The sequence below is a fragment of the Cucurbita moschata genome, unplaced genomic scaffold (assembly GCF_002738365.1).
Source record: "Cucurbita moschata cultivar Rifu unplaced genomic scaffold, Cmos_1.0 Cmo_Scf00002, whole genome shotgun sequence".
Lineage (NCBI taxonomy): Eukaryota > Viridiplantae > Streptophyta > Magnoliopsida > Cucurbitales > Cucurbitaceae > Cucurbita > Cucurbita moschata.
The window spans coordinates 2,064,106-2,079,287 of NW_019268518.1; positions in this window are offsets into that span (position 1 = coordinate 2,064,106).

A 15,182-nucleotide genomic window follows, 5' to 3' on the forward strand; every position below is an offset into this window, starting at 1 on the left:
TTCAAATTACATAAGTGTACCATATCATAACATTTCATGCTTCTATACATAATAATTTTTATCATATACATATCATACCATAACATATTGCATCACAATATATATACATCCATCATTTACATGTCGTATAATAATCATATCATATCGTAAACACTTCGTAGTCATATCGTTCCCTAACTTATCATAGCCTTAACATTCTTATACCTATCACAGTCATATCGTTACATGAACGTACCCTAACGCTATCGTTCTATCAATCTATCATAATCCTATCTCTTTCTACCATCATCTAACCATATTTTTCTATCAACCTCTCACATCTACAGCACTTCGAGACGTAACCTAACCTTAACGTTTCATGAACATATCTTACTTCTATCGTTACATTATGCTTAGTGCATCCTTCTCGTATCATATTTCAAACATATCATTGCACACATCACACCGTAAATATTATCATACAATTCACATTTTATAACATATACAAAAACATAACATAAGCATATCGATTCACAAATAATTCACACATGTCAGTATATATGACACGTGCAGAACCACGGACACGTGTCAACATCAAATGTAATCATGCTGATAGCAAGGTCATTTACCTGATTAGCTTAGGCTGGTATTACCAACATACCCTTAATGAAAGTTCGATCCTGTCCTTTAAAATCCAAGTCAACCTATGTGTGCCCATAACATTAGTTTCAAGTTTGAACTCTATCAAATTATTTCTCTCATTTACGTTCGTCAAATGTTAAAAATCATGAAATGTTGTATATATATTATAATACTATTTTCACGAAATATCATATTTTCTATTCTTAGGAATATATATAGTTACTAAACAAAATTTAATAAAGTTACTTATCCTCTAATATTTTCAGTTTTATTTTTAAATTCTTGTTCATCAAATCCTCTCTTCCCTCAATCTTCCCTCATTCTCGGTAATTATTTTTTATTCTCTAACCAAATATCGTAACCTCGTCTCTGTAATTTTTTTTATTTTGTAAACAACAAATATTATTTGACAATTTTACTGATCTTACCTATTTATATTTATAGAACTGTCAACTAAAACTTTATTGATTCTAATCATATTTCCTAAACCGGAGATAATTTGAGATAGGATTGGTAATAACATACTAAAATCTCTTTTTGAGTAAGTTTTTTTAAGTAATCTTTTTTAGTTATTTATTTATTGATTATTATTATTTTGATGTATTTTTTTTATAATTATTTTTATTTGTTTATTTCTTTTTATTATTATTTTTTTTTTTTTACTATTACACACACCTATAACCATAAATTAAATAATACAGGTAGCAACCAATCTCAAGAATTAAAGTTTTTATAAATGGTATATCTTATACTCTCACACTACAAAGTCTCTCAACAAAGTTTCTCTCAGATATCACTCAACAAATACAAAATAACACTCAAATCAATCAAACTCAATACATCTCAAACATGAATCAAAATAGAAGATGAACCAAAAGGATTATGAATCAAATAAATGAGAGTTATGCACCAAATAAATATCATGATTAGGAGATGCATGAACTTATTATTCATGAGAACTTACCACAATCTTCACTTTGTTAGAAGATCCCCAAGCAAATAACCAGTTTGGTTGCCACAAAGTCAAGAGACTACTTCTTCCATCTAACATTGATCGGATCCAAAAAAACTTTTCAAGAGCAATCATCTTTGTCAACATATGTGCAGGATTATCAGCAGTTCCAATTTTCAATAAACGAATGTCTCATTCATTGATAATTTCTCGAATAAAATGAAATCGAACACCAATATGCTTGATACGAGCATAATGGACTTGGTTATTCGACAAACAAATAGCACTCTGCTATCATAAAATATATATACATGTTTTTTAGCAATATCCAAGTCATTAACTAAACCATGCATCCAAATGACTTCTTTAAAAGGTTTAGTGATTGTCATATACTCTACTTCGGTGGTAGACATGCAACAGTAGACTGTAATGTTCAACGCCAACAAACAGGTCCACCAGTCATAGTGAATAGATAACCAATAGTGGATCGTCGCTTGTCCAAATCATTAGCATAGTCAGAATCCACATAGCCAACTACGAGATTGTCAAGATTAAACATCTCTTGTTTTTTAAACTTAATACCAACCTAAATAGTACTCAAAATGTACCTAAGAATCCATTTGACAACGTGTCAATGCTCTTTGCCCGAATTATGCATATACAATATGGATCAATATGGATCGAACCTTCTCTATCAAAGTATCAAAGTCTGGTTCATCCATTCAGCAACTCCAATTTTTTGTGGCTTACCAGTGACGGTGGACTGTCAAACAATCCCTTCACCTCGACATACTTTAAGGAATGAGTCATAAGTATATTCTTCACCGTTGTCTAATCTCAACTTTTTTATTTTCTTGTTTGTCTGATTCTCTACCATTTTCTTCCACTCAAAGAAGATTTGGAAAACCTCGTTCTTGTGCCTCATGGGATACATCCAAACTCTCATCGAGTAGTTATCCAATAATGTGACAAGCCACCTCTTCCCTCCCAATGAAATATTTTTCGTGGGACCCATACATCAGTGTGAAAATAATCTAAGATGCCCTTTGTTTGGTGTACATCAGTACCAAACTTCACAGTTTTCTATTTACCAAATACACAATGTTCACAAAAGTCAATCTTACCAGTTTTGGCACCCGTAAGGACTACCCGGTTCACCAATGTTTGAAGCGCCTTCTCACCAGCATGCCCGAGTCACATGTGCCATAGTTTCGATATATCTTGTTCTTTCAAACTTGCTAGAGCAGCATGCCCCATTATCGTAGTTCCATTGAGGTAGTATATGCTACCTCTTCTAGTCCCTCTAATTGCCACCAAAGCTCCGCTAGCTACTCTCAAATTTCCTCCTTCTAAAATGATACGATAACCATTCGTATCCAAAACACCAAGGGAAATCAAACTTTTCTTCAAGTCAGGGACATACCTCACATCATGGAGTTTTCGTACAACCCCATTAAACATCTTGATTTATACTTAGTTGATTCCCATCATCTTACAAGTACTAACATTACCCATATAGACAAAATCATCATTGAGCTCTTCAAAGTCCAAGAACATCTCTCTATAGGGACACATATGATAGGAGCACCGAGAATTAAGGATCCACTCAATGATATGGTTGGCTGATAGGGAGATCGTCAAGGCATTATCTGTTTCAGTGTCATCATCTCTAGCAACATTGGACTTCGACCCTTTCCCTTTTAAGATTGGGTAATCTTTCTTCCCATGGCCTTTTTGTCGACAACATGCACTCATTTTCTTTTTTCAAGTTTTCTCCAATCATCTAATCTACCTTTTGACTTTGATAAAGACTTTTCGCATTCGTCTTCAAAATCAATATCATTAACTCCATGTAGTAAGGTGGTTACTAAAAACTTATAGACTCACAAAGAATTCAATAGTGGCAATGCCTTACTTCATCATCAATTATAACATCAAGATTGAGCACATCCGTGATAATTTTTTTTAAATCATCCAAATGCTCAGCCATTGAGTTACCTTTCTTGTGGTCAAAATGGAAGAGTTTCTTCTTCAAATGGAGTTTATTTTCCACTCTTCTGCATATATTTGACCACGAGCTTATCTCATAATTCTTTGGCCATGGTCACCTTCATAAATGGATACTTTTGATCCATGCCAAGATAAAACCGAATAATTTCAAAAGCTAGTCGGTTTATTTTCCTCTATTCTACGTCTGTCATGTCTTCAGGTATCGTCTCTTCGAGAGAAACATCAAGGTCTTGTATGGCCAACAAATCATAACTTTGCGTTGCTAAACACCAAAAGTATTGGTTCCATCAAAGTTTTTGTAACCACCTTAGATTTCTACTAACCTAAAGTTGCTACCGTCATCAAGACCTATACTCTTATCCGAAATTAAACCTTTAAAACTTTATCATAAAATAGTGTCATGGACTTACGTGTTCAAAAGCATCTTTAAAACAACCTAAGGAAATAATAAATAAAACAAGTAAAATATTAAAATTAAAAACACCCTATATTAACCTAAGACTAAAAAAAATAAAATATCACTATCATATGCACGTGTCATGGTCTCTACTTGCGACGTCGTCGTAAGCCGTACACAGGTGTCTTGCCTTTACCTGAAATAGAAGTAGCACACGGCTTGAATATTTTAAGAAATATTCAGTAAGTGACCCCACTATTGACGTCAGTGAATGTAAACACATGCGACTCATGATCTAGGGACCTATCTTTAAAATCATCATAGGGCTGGCCTCTAGTTCGGACAAAATTTGATGTGTAGTACTTCCTTACACACGATCCACACATACGAGCGAGAATCTTCAAGTGGTTCGCACCCCCTAGACCCATCATTGTCGACTAGCTATCTGTAGCGACGTTTTGACGGTCAACAGACCTTGAGTGTCCTGCGAGACATTATCATCATCATCATCATAGTATATGTGTCCGTACTAATCATCATAAATGGGGAAGTAACCCGATGTATATGTTCACACAAATTGCATGAGGTCCCTATAGTTTTCATCTTTATGAAATCACTCTATATATCATTCACATATTACTCTAAGTAACATACATTCATCATCATTAACATTAACTAGGTTTGTGTCTTAGAAAAATCATTGTCACAATGCATCATGACATTTAATACATGCACATCGTCTTAATATGAAATAACGTCATATTAAGTCATCTCATCATCATACATCTTACACCGTCATGTTTTCATGCATCATCATTATACAATGTTATCATGTACATCATCATATGACATCATATATATCATACAACATCATTATATAACATAGTCACATCATCATACATCATAGTCTCATCATCATATAATATAAAGCATAAATGACACGTGGAAGGGTCACTGGGCATGTGTCGTCATACAATGCAAGTCTTCCGACTGAGTCGATAGTAAGGTCACTTACTTAGTTGGCCTAGGCCAAAACTAGGGCCATGTTGCACTTTTCATTGGGAGTCTTTAGGATATCCCAAGTTCTCTTTCTAAGAGTTCTTTGTTAAGCTTTAAAGCACAACTAAAAAAAATTCTTAACAAGTGCGCCCTAATCCATATGAATCATGATCATTTCTTTGCAAGCATGCATGTTTCATAAGCATCTTGTCAATTGATATTCATAAAAACCTTGGTTCCTTATAAAGTATCTTTAAGGGGTAGTTGTACTTTTTCTTTTGGTTCATATCCCAAATTTATCCTAATCCCTTTGATATCTTGCATACTTACCCTTAATATCATAAATGAGTCTCATATAAATTTCTATAGCATTTTGAGTCTATCTTGAAAACATCTTAGAATTCTCGTAAGGGTATTTTGGTCATTTACCACCCCAAATCTTGGTTTAAATACTCAACATATCAAATTTCATACCATTTAAAGGTCACCTTGGTCATAAGTATGGAGTGCATAATTATAAAGGCATTTTAGTAAATTTACATCTACCCTTGGTTTATCCTCTTATCATAATTGGTCACCAAATTTCATACATAACCTTATCATATCATATTCAGCCTTCACCTAAAATTTCATAAGCAACAGAATCTATTTAGTACATTTGTATCTCACGGACTTCACTAAAATTAGTATTCATGTGGACATTAAAGTTGGAAACCTTAAATACTTAACCTTGATTTTTTTTTTTTTTTTTAAAATTTAAAGATGCATGTAGAGTTTAATCAATTTATTGCATTACATTGTCCTCCCAGTCAATTCTTTTTTTCAACTTCTTTGTAATACTAAGAAGAAAACTTAACAAAACTCTTTTCTAAAAACATGTATTCAAGCATAATGAATATCCTTGTATGTAATAAAACTTTAATTACGATATTACCTTTTAAACTTCTTTGACGTGGCTAGAAAAAATTCATCCTTAATTTTTTTTTTATATAGAAATTGGTTTATACCAAGCCATTGTAATTATTTGGATAGGAATATAGGGAAGATTGACCTGAAACCTCTAGTTGAATTAGAGATTTTATTTTTTAAATAGTGGATCCTCCCACCGGAATCAAATTTAGATCATGATTTCCTATGTTTAAGACATCTTAAAAATCTCGTAATGCGACATCTTCGTAAATACTTATCAAATTTTGACCATGATCATAACTCTTATTCAACCATAGGTCAATAACTTTAAATCAACTCAGAACCCGAGCCTTTAGTCATTCTCAAACTTAGCTTAAACCTTTCGATTCATGTCATGGTTAGAAATTTTCTGCATCTCTACTTCCAAAACTCAGCTTCTATTAAAGGCATTCATTCACTAATCAATTTAAGTATACACTATTTTAAACTTTTATGGTCCTAGTGCGTTTTTTTTTCATACCAATACTTTAATTTTATATTTGCATGCTTCACAGTGACGAAATTTTGTCTCGACACTACCACTTTCAATATCTATAGCAAACTTTAAAATATTTTTGTATATCAAGCTTCCTTAGTCATTTTCATTTGAAACTACTTACTTGTTAGTATACGTTGGTACATTCATATGCATCTCTATAGTCATAATATTGCGTATTTTAACTATGTTCAAGACATTTAATTGAACATCTGACCTTCCTTAGCAAAATCATTCTCATGCATATACTATAATTTAGGCATGAAAATTAGGGGTTACATCAATTAACATATTTATAAAGATTAAATACTTTGCAATTTATTTTTATAAAAACTCACTATATAGATTAAATATTTTGTGGTCCCTATACAAACTCATTGTATCTAATACCCTCGCTCATATGTCTCTACATAAATGAATTGGATCAAATCATTTGTGACAATTACAAAGTAAGACGTAGCAATAGTGTTACCACAATAAGACATCCAACCTTATCCATGTACTATAGGCCGTATAGGTTATTACTTGAACATGATCCTCTTATAGGTCAATCGCATACCATTCAAGATTACAATATTAACCTTGATTTTTTTCTTGCACAATAAATAATATTAAATGGTAAATAAAATAGTCAAAATTATTACTAAAAATTAAATAATTAATTATGAAGTTTTAGGACATAAATTCCAACATATGTGATTGTGATTGTGATGCATGTCCTTCATGTTTATTGATTTATGTATGTTATGTTAATATTATCACATTATGTCCTATAAGACACATTGATGAACAATGTATGATAAGTATAAATGATATGTCATGCACATGTATATTTGCCTCATAAAGAATTCATATCCATGTAGGGAAATATTTTGTGCATCATGCCCCATGATTTAAAATGTGGGACTTCATGCATGTTATATGTCATAAGCATGAGTTACTTTTCTAGTATATTATGTACAAACATGTACACTATGATATGATATACGCTCCATTTCTATGTATTGGTTTTTTACAGCATGATCATGTGTTAGTTCATAGTGCCTAAGGGGTATGTATTCGAGCCTACTTAGTGGGTTCATGTGTGCATGCATGAATCATGTATAGAAGAGCAATATGCATCCAACCCTACTTCGAAAACGGAAGTAGAGTCCAAGGAATAGTCATGTAAAGTAGGTCATATTATGATCCATGTTACATGTGATTGCATTTCTTGACCCTAATTGTTATGACCAATTTTTGAGGTTTTGAATCATGGACCATGATTTGGACTAATACAAAAAATAATACAATTTTGTACCATTTAAAATCAAGCAACACCAAAATTAAAAGACAAAATTGAAAGTATTTACAAACAAAATACTGTTCAAAAGTTTATTACAAAACGGGACTCGAGAATGAGATATAAAAATAAGGACTACACCCCCTAATGCATAAAATTGATGCCTAGGGTCGACCCTCCTCTATGACTGAGCAGCTCCCTCCACCTCAACAAGCAATCAAGAATCACCTAAAAAAGAAAGATAGTATTAGATGAGTATAATCATTCTAAGCAACCTAGGTGCATACTCTAATTGCATCCTTAAAATAATAAGTCACCACCGACTTTAGGAAGTTTGAGCCTAGGTACTGCCATTATCTGACTTCTGGGAGACCTCGAAATTTGAAGCAGTTCTCGTGCTCATCACAAAACTCAATCAATCTGGACATCTTTCTATTGCTTTCATTAAATCAAATCGAGATCTTAGAGGTGTCTACCTTTTCTACCGCAATGGATCTTATTTTGTTCCCTAAAAGTAATGGAGTAAGACATCAATTTTTCAATAAGATCAACCTTTTTTATTACATGATGTACTTCTCTAAAAAAATATTGGTGCTTGTAAACAAGGTGATCTACCAACTAAGCTATAATTCTTGTCCTTGTGATACATATCTTATCATGTAGATTATTTCTTGACAAGATGCATATTCTATGATTCATTTTGTTGATTACTATGATTGGTCTACTTGATAACACATTCGAGCTGTGGGTGAACCAACTTTATGTTCTTTAGACTTAGCAAGCTTACAAAGTCATGGACATGCGTCACTAAATAGTGTTAATTAGGTACCAAAATAAACCGGAAGCAGTTCGGCTTTGGTGATACTGTTCACAACAACTCTAGGCAGAGTAAGCTTTCTTGGTCTTGTATGAGTGTCTTGGAGGTTACCTAGGTTCTTAGAGCATCTAAATGGTTTAAATCTTGGATCTAATTTCTAGAACTTTCTAGACTAACTCTCGTTGCTAATCTGGTTTTGGGAGAACTAGGTCCAATTCTCTAATGGCCTCTCTCGATCCTCGAGTGCTCGGTCCACAGGAAGTGTCATGACCTTGATTATTGTAAAACTATCCTAACTCTAACGTCTTATTCTTAATTCAATTCATTCACATATGTTCAAATAGGGAGATAAATCAATCAGTCAATCACGTTGAGTGTAGTTTTTAATATAAAATTTGAGAGTTCTTAGCCAACAGAATTCATCTTATATGGCATATAGTTCTAAGATTGAATGGTTAGAATGCAAAACAAATTGATTTCTCAATTTTATCCACCGAACAAAGATAACACATTTAAAATAGGGGTGATTTCTTGATTCTAACCGTTTTTAGATCTTAAGTAAAATCAGATCTTCCAAGCATTTTCTTTCTTGAATTCCTTCACGAGTTTTGTACAAAATGATCTCCTAATGCAAAATGATCCATTTCCAAAAGCAATCGTACAAGCCTCGATGTAAGCAAAAAAATAAATAAATAAAGTATCAAAAAACTCAATTATACTTTTGGTTCTCCCTTGATTCTTGATCAATTTTGGTGATTGAAAAGCTCATATCAATAGACAATACTGTTCTCAACAACTTCCATGAAAGATGTCGAGCCAAATAATGCCTCACACTTGGCGGATCTAAAGATTGAAAACAACTTTAAATTTTTCTCTCTAGAAACCCTAACCCTCCCTTTCTTTTTCCTTTTTCTTCTTTCTTTTCTTTCTTCTTTATCTTATTTTCCAAACTAGGCATTATTTAGAGAAAAATCAAAATCATTCAAATGTCTGTTGGAATATTTTAAGAACTTTATTCTTTTGTTATATGGTAAAATTCAGTCTCTAAAACTCTTAATAAAATCAGTAAACTTGAGATATAAAAGGAAAAGTTGTGAAGGCTCATACCTTCTCGATGTTACCTCAACTGTGGAGTCACTTCATGAGTATTTTTAAATACTCAACCTAGTTTAATATTTCTTTTCAAATAAAGGCAAAGGATTGATGTTTCAGTAGCATTTTATTTCTAAACTTTGATTGGAAGTAGTGTTTTTCCTATTTTTAACTCTGTTATTATTATGTTTGAAATAAATTTATAAACATTTAACTTTATGTTCATGTCAATGTTTAAAATAAAATGTTTTTAATGACATGATCAATATTTGATTGAATATTTTGAGTTTACTAAGTCAATTCACATAAGTATAACTTGCCCTAGTAGCGAAGACCGCGAAAAGAGCTTTTAAAAGTTTAAGCATTAATTGAAATTAGCCGTAATAATAAGATGTGCATAAGTATATATAAATGTTAATAAATGAAATAATAAGATGTGCATAAGTATATATAAATGTTAATAAATAGTAATCATATCATAAGAAAATGGCTAATTTGAGTTACTGAGAAGGTTAATGACGTGAAATTATTGGTGACATGCCAAGCTACCCTAAAAACTCTATTTTTTTTTTTTTAATGTGTACAAACACGAAGATTTGTATGATTTGTTGGAATATGTACCAAACACTTTCACATGACATTTTTTTTTTTATTGAACATTGAAAGAAGCTTCCTCCTTTAATGGTAAAATTTTCCTTTATAATTATGGGTGCACACAAAAGATAAGCCACTTGGTTGGAGTAATTGGTACCAAAATAAATCAAAATGTCACAATCGTTCGTTTTATAGGACATTGATAAAGTAGCGTCTAAGAGTGTAAATAAAGTCTCATATTCACTAAGAAAATGAAAGATCATATTGTAGAGATCTGTAAAAGATTTGTTGTTCTTAATAATTGGTATCGGTATCATAGTCTAAGCATAGCAATGTATCATAAAAATCCTCCAATGTATCATAAAAATCCTCCATATTTGAACAAAAAAGATACAGTGATCTACTGAAATCGTGTTATAAGTCTTTCATGCTTTGCTAAGAACAAAAAGGAACTCTATAAGTTTCGAGTTTAGAAAGGTACCTAAATAAATGAATGTCACATCTGAATGAGAGATTCGTGATATGCGAGTGTGATTAAGAATTTTTTTTATATAATTTCTTCCTTTTCTGTATCCCAAATGTATAAACTCCAAAATTAAATGTGTTTAGTTTAAAGCAATCTTATATTAGGTGTTTTTTGAAAAATCTAACGAGAATTGTTCGAGTGAAAACAAAACATGTTGAAATGAACTGTGTCGATTTATGAGATGTTTTTCACTCTTTAACGTAATTCAAGATAAATACGTATAGTGATCAAATTAGATAGAACTAAGAAAATGTCGAGATCATCTCGTGTTGAATCTAGTTTCGAATTCTATTTGAGAAGTATATTCAATGTATCAATATCAAGCTTTTTGATAGATGATAATAGTAACATGTGGATGGGACACATTTTTGTATTACAAATGACTTGATTTCTTTAACGTATTTAAGGATGTTAAATGTAAAATGTTTTCAAATTTTAAAGTTGCTTTAACTTAAAAGAGAAAAGGGGCTCTCTATGATTTCTTCCAATGAGCCTTCAACACCATGTGACACTTTTCATATCCAACGACACTTAAATAGAAGATTTTCAGCTAAAATTTTCCTCCTTTAATGGAAGATTTGCTTTATTTGACACCTACAAACAGATTCCGTTTGATGGGTGTGTAATTTTATATGTTCAAAATTAGATTCACCAAATTTAATAGGTAAGGATAATACGAAGGTTGAATTAACTCGAACCTATCTCGATCAATCGGTAGTAAGATCATCAAGAATCGCAAAGTTTCGATAGAAATAATAATTTAAAAAAAATGAAGTTCTTATCTTTTAACTTCAAAGAATTTGACAAATCCCTACTTGAATCCACGTAACGACCTATGTCGATTCAAAATTTAGATTCTACATCTGATGGTCTCAAAATTCTTCTGCATCCCCTAGGACATGGTAATGTTACCAACTCTTCGCTTCTTAAAAGTGAAGACTATCCCTACATACCAACACAAGTCCTTTCAACAGGCTTTCCTCTTAATCACATGTATTTCAAAAAAAATTATAAGAAGTCACCCAACACAGAATTGTTCAAGTAAAGTATGCTTAAGCATAGAGTTTTTATGAATGAGCCACTAAAAAGAAAGGAGCACCTTGTTTGTGTAAGTAGTGATTTTCAATTTTTTTAAACCTTTTTTAATCATCTTGTTCTAAGCATCGCTCTCATTCAATTGTAGTTCTAGTTCATTTATACATCTCTCCGTCACAATCACCTTTATTATTAATTTCATTCAATTAATCTATTCATTCTTATCAATTTCAAATAAGAAAATTTAGCTTTGTTTCTTGAGGCTACACGAGTTGCCCAACAAATAAGAAAATTATTATTATTATTATTCATACTAAATTAAATTAAACCTATTCATATTAAATCTACACAAATAAGAAAATCTATTCATATTAAATTAAATTATTATTATTATTATTATTATTATTTTAAGAACATGAATTGGTCAACATGGTTGAGCTAAATTTAGGTAGAGTTGGCTATGTCGTATATAGGTATCGAAAGTATTGAGTATGAGTTACCCTCATTACAATATTATAAATAATATAGAAAATTTGTATATATATATTTTAAGAACAAATATGGATCAATAGTAATCGTCCGTTTCTTAGAACAAATATTAATTAATGATAATCAACATGTACTTTGTTTCTTCATGCTATAGATTCAAATTTCTCTTACTAAAAATCTAAATCATCACTTATTAAAATAATTTATCTTAGACGATTCCACGATTCATATATGTAAATAGCATCTAAAATGACACGTAACTCAACTCAATCGAACTCAAAACTAAAATCATTAGAAAATTGGTCATATTGATATACTTTTAAATTTAAATTTGATATGATTAGGGTTTCTCAAAAGAAACTCTCTCTATCACAATTAACAAGTCTAACAAGTCGTTGAATTGTGTATTTTTTACGTGTTTATATTTTAAGAGTCGATAGTTCGATTTTTATCTCTTAACAATCATTGAACTGAAAAAATTGGTGTATTTATACGAATGAAATCTTAGTGATATTCTCTCACCTTTTCGATACAGTAGATTCAAAGAATATGATTTGGTTTGAGGACAAGATATAGGGACGAAATAAGGATAACAATGCATGTGCATGGATGGATTGAAAGAGGACCAAAACTATTGAAAACTAAGGGTTTTGTAATGGCCATAAATAATACATCCATACAAAAACTAATCAATCTACATTGTGAAAAGAGAGCAAGAGAGAAAGAGAGAAAGAGAAGGGTGATGGTTCGTGTAGGGTGAACCACGGACACAAGCTGGGCCATTGGAGAGGGACCAAAACACATTCACCATTAATCGTCAATTGCAAGAGAGAGATCCCTTGTGACAAACCAAGTCATGACAACACATTTCACTTTTTCCATATCTTAAATTAGGGTTTATGTAGGATATACCTTCGAGAAAGTATTCGAGGAGCCATCACGATTTGGTTCATAGTTTTGAACTGTTCACAGATTTTGGAGAGATAATGTAATAGCTCAAGTCTACCGCTAGCGAATAATTTCTTCGATGGGTTTTCCCTTTCAAACTCCTCTCAAGGTTTTTAAAACGTGTCTCCTAGGGGAAAATTTCCACACCCTTATAGATAATGTTTTATTCCCCTCTCCAACTGACGTGGGATCTCATAATTCACCCCCTCTTTGAGGTCCAATATCCTCACTTGCACTTGTTTCCCTATCCAATCGATATGGGATCTCACAGAGAAAGTACAATAGTACTTTGGTTGGAAATACGACCAAAGTTTCACATTTGTTAGATAAAAGAAATATCGTGGATATGCATGTAAAGGACAATACGAGTGAAATTGGTTTGTGTCTAATATGTGGAGCGTTGTTGTCCTTAACAACGTCTTCCAATTATTATATGGTTGTTATTAAGAACATGCAAATTTTCGATTAAAATTTCACATTGACTAGATAAGATTATTATAGTCGTTATTCCTAATAATAGTCTTTGAATTATTAACTTGTGGTACCAGGAACATGCAAATTGTTGAATCCACGTGAATGGTAGTAAAGAGACGACTATATTGTGACTCTTATTGAATAAATTGTGTCTTCCTCTCATTCCCACCACCTTTATTATTTTTCCTTTTTGCCTTTTCTTTTTTAGAGTTTCATATCATCAACTTATCCTTTTCAATCTTTGTTTCAAGTGGCACTCTTTAGAAGAACTCTCCAACCCACATGCATACTCGATACCTTTTTCTTTACAATCAACACAAGTTAACATCAAATTCCCTGGCTCAAACTCCCTGGCTCAAACTGTATAAAGTTTAATGTCATATATGTATGTATAGATATATATATATATATATATACACACACACATATATGAGATTATTCGTGTTTGAAATCTTGACAAAATTGGTAGTAATATAGATCAAAAATTCGAAACTCAGGTGGGTTTTAGACATTATTTTAATTCAATCACATTAACTAACCAAACCCAAATTGATTGAAATACTTTCATTATAAAATTGAAGAGATCGACATTTAGTGTTCAGAACTGACTTAGTTTGACTAGCATTCCAAATTAGAAAAGGGACATAAACTTTATGACAACCTAATAATACCTAAACAATTGAAACTAGTACGTGTAATTGATGGAGACGAATGGAGGTATGCCCTTTTAATATCACATGCTAGATAGAGTTTAGGTTAATGAATCAGTAAAGAACCAAAGCTTGATTAATTACACACGTTCCAATCATTAATTTCGTTTTGGGTTTCATAATTGAACCACAGCATAGCACGTGGGAGAGAAGCAATCAAGTGATGGGTGGCCTAGCTCCTCCAAATACAACCCAACAAAGTTGTGGGTTTGAAGGAAAAGAAACTAATTTGACATCCCTCGTTAACCAATTATTATGATTTAATCATTAATAATTTAGCTTTTATTTACTATACTGTTTTGGATTTGACATGTTAAATCACTAATGGGCTTAATTCTTAAGGCCCAATGAAAATTGGGCCTTAAAGTTAGAAAGCCCAGCCCATAAGGTGAGGCTATTTCTGAGCATTTAGATCTTAACCAATTGCTAAAACTGCAGCCCAGTGGGTGATTCTAGCGGTCGTGTTATCACTCATGTACAAACTAAATTTTCATTACAAAATCAAGTAATTAAATCTACTTAAAAATGATTTACTACAAATCACTTTAGTTGAGAAATTTAAAATGTAAAAAAAAAATACATCAATATTTTAATTTAGAACCAATTATATAAAATAAAATTAATTTAAAAAGTACTTAATAGTGAATTTGATGTCATTGTTAGACGAACACGGCTCTTCACAATAGTATGATATTGTCCACTTTGAGTATAAGCTCTCATAGCTTTGCTTTGAGCTTCTCCGAAAGGCCTCATGCTAATGGAAAGAGTATTCCTTGGTTATAAACACATGAT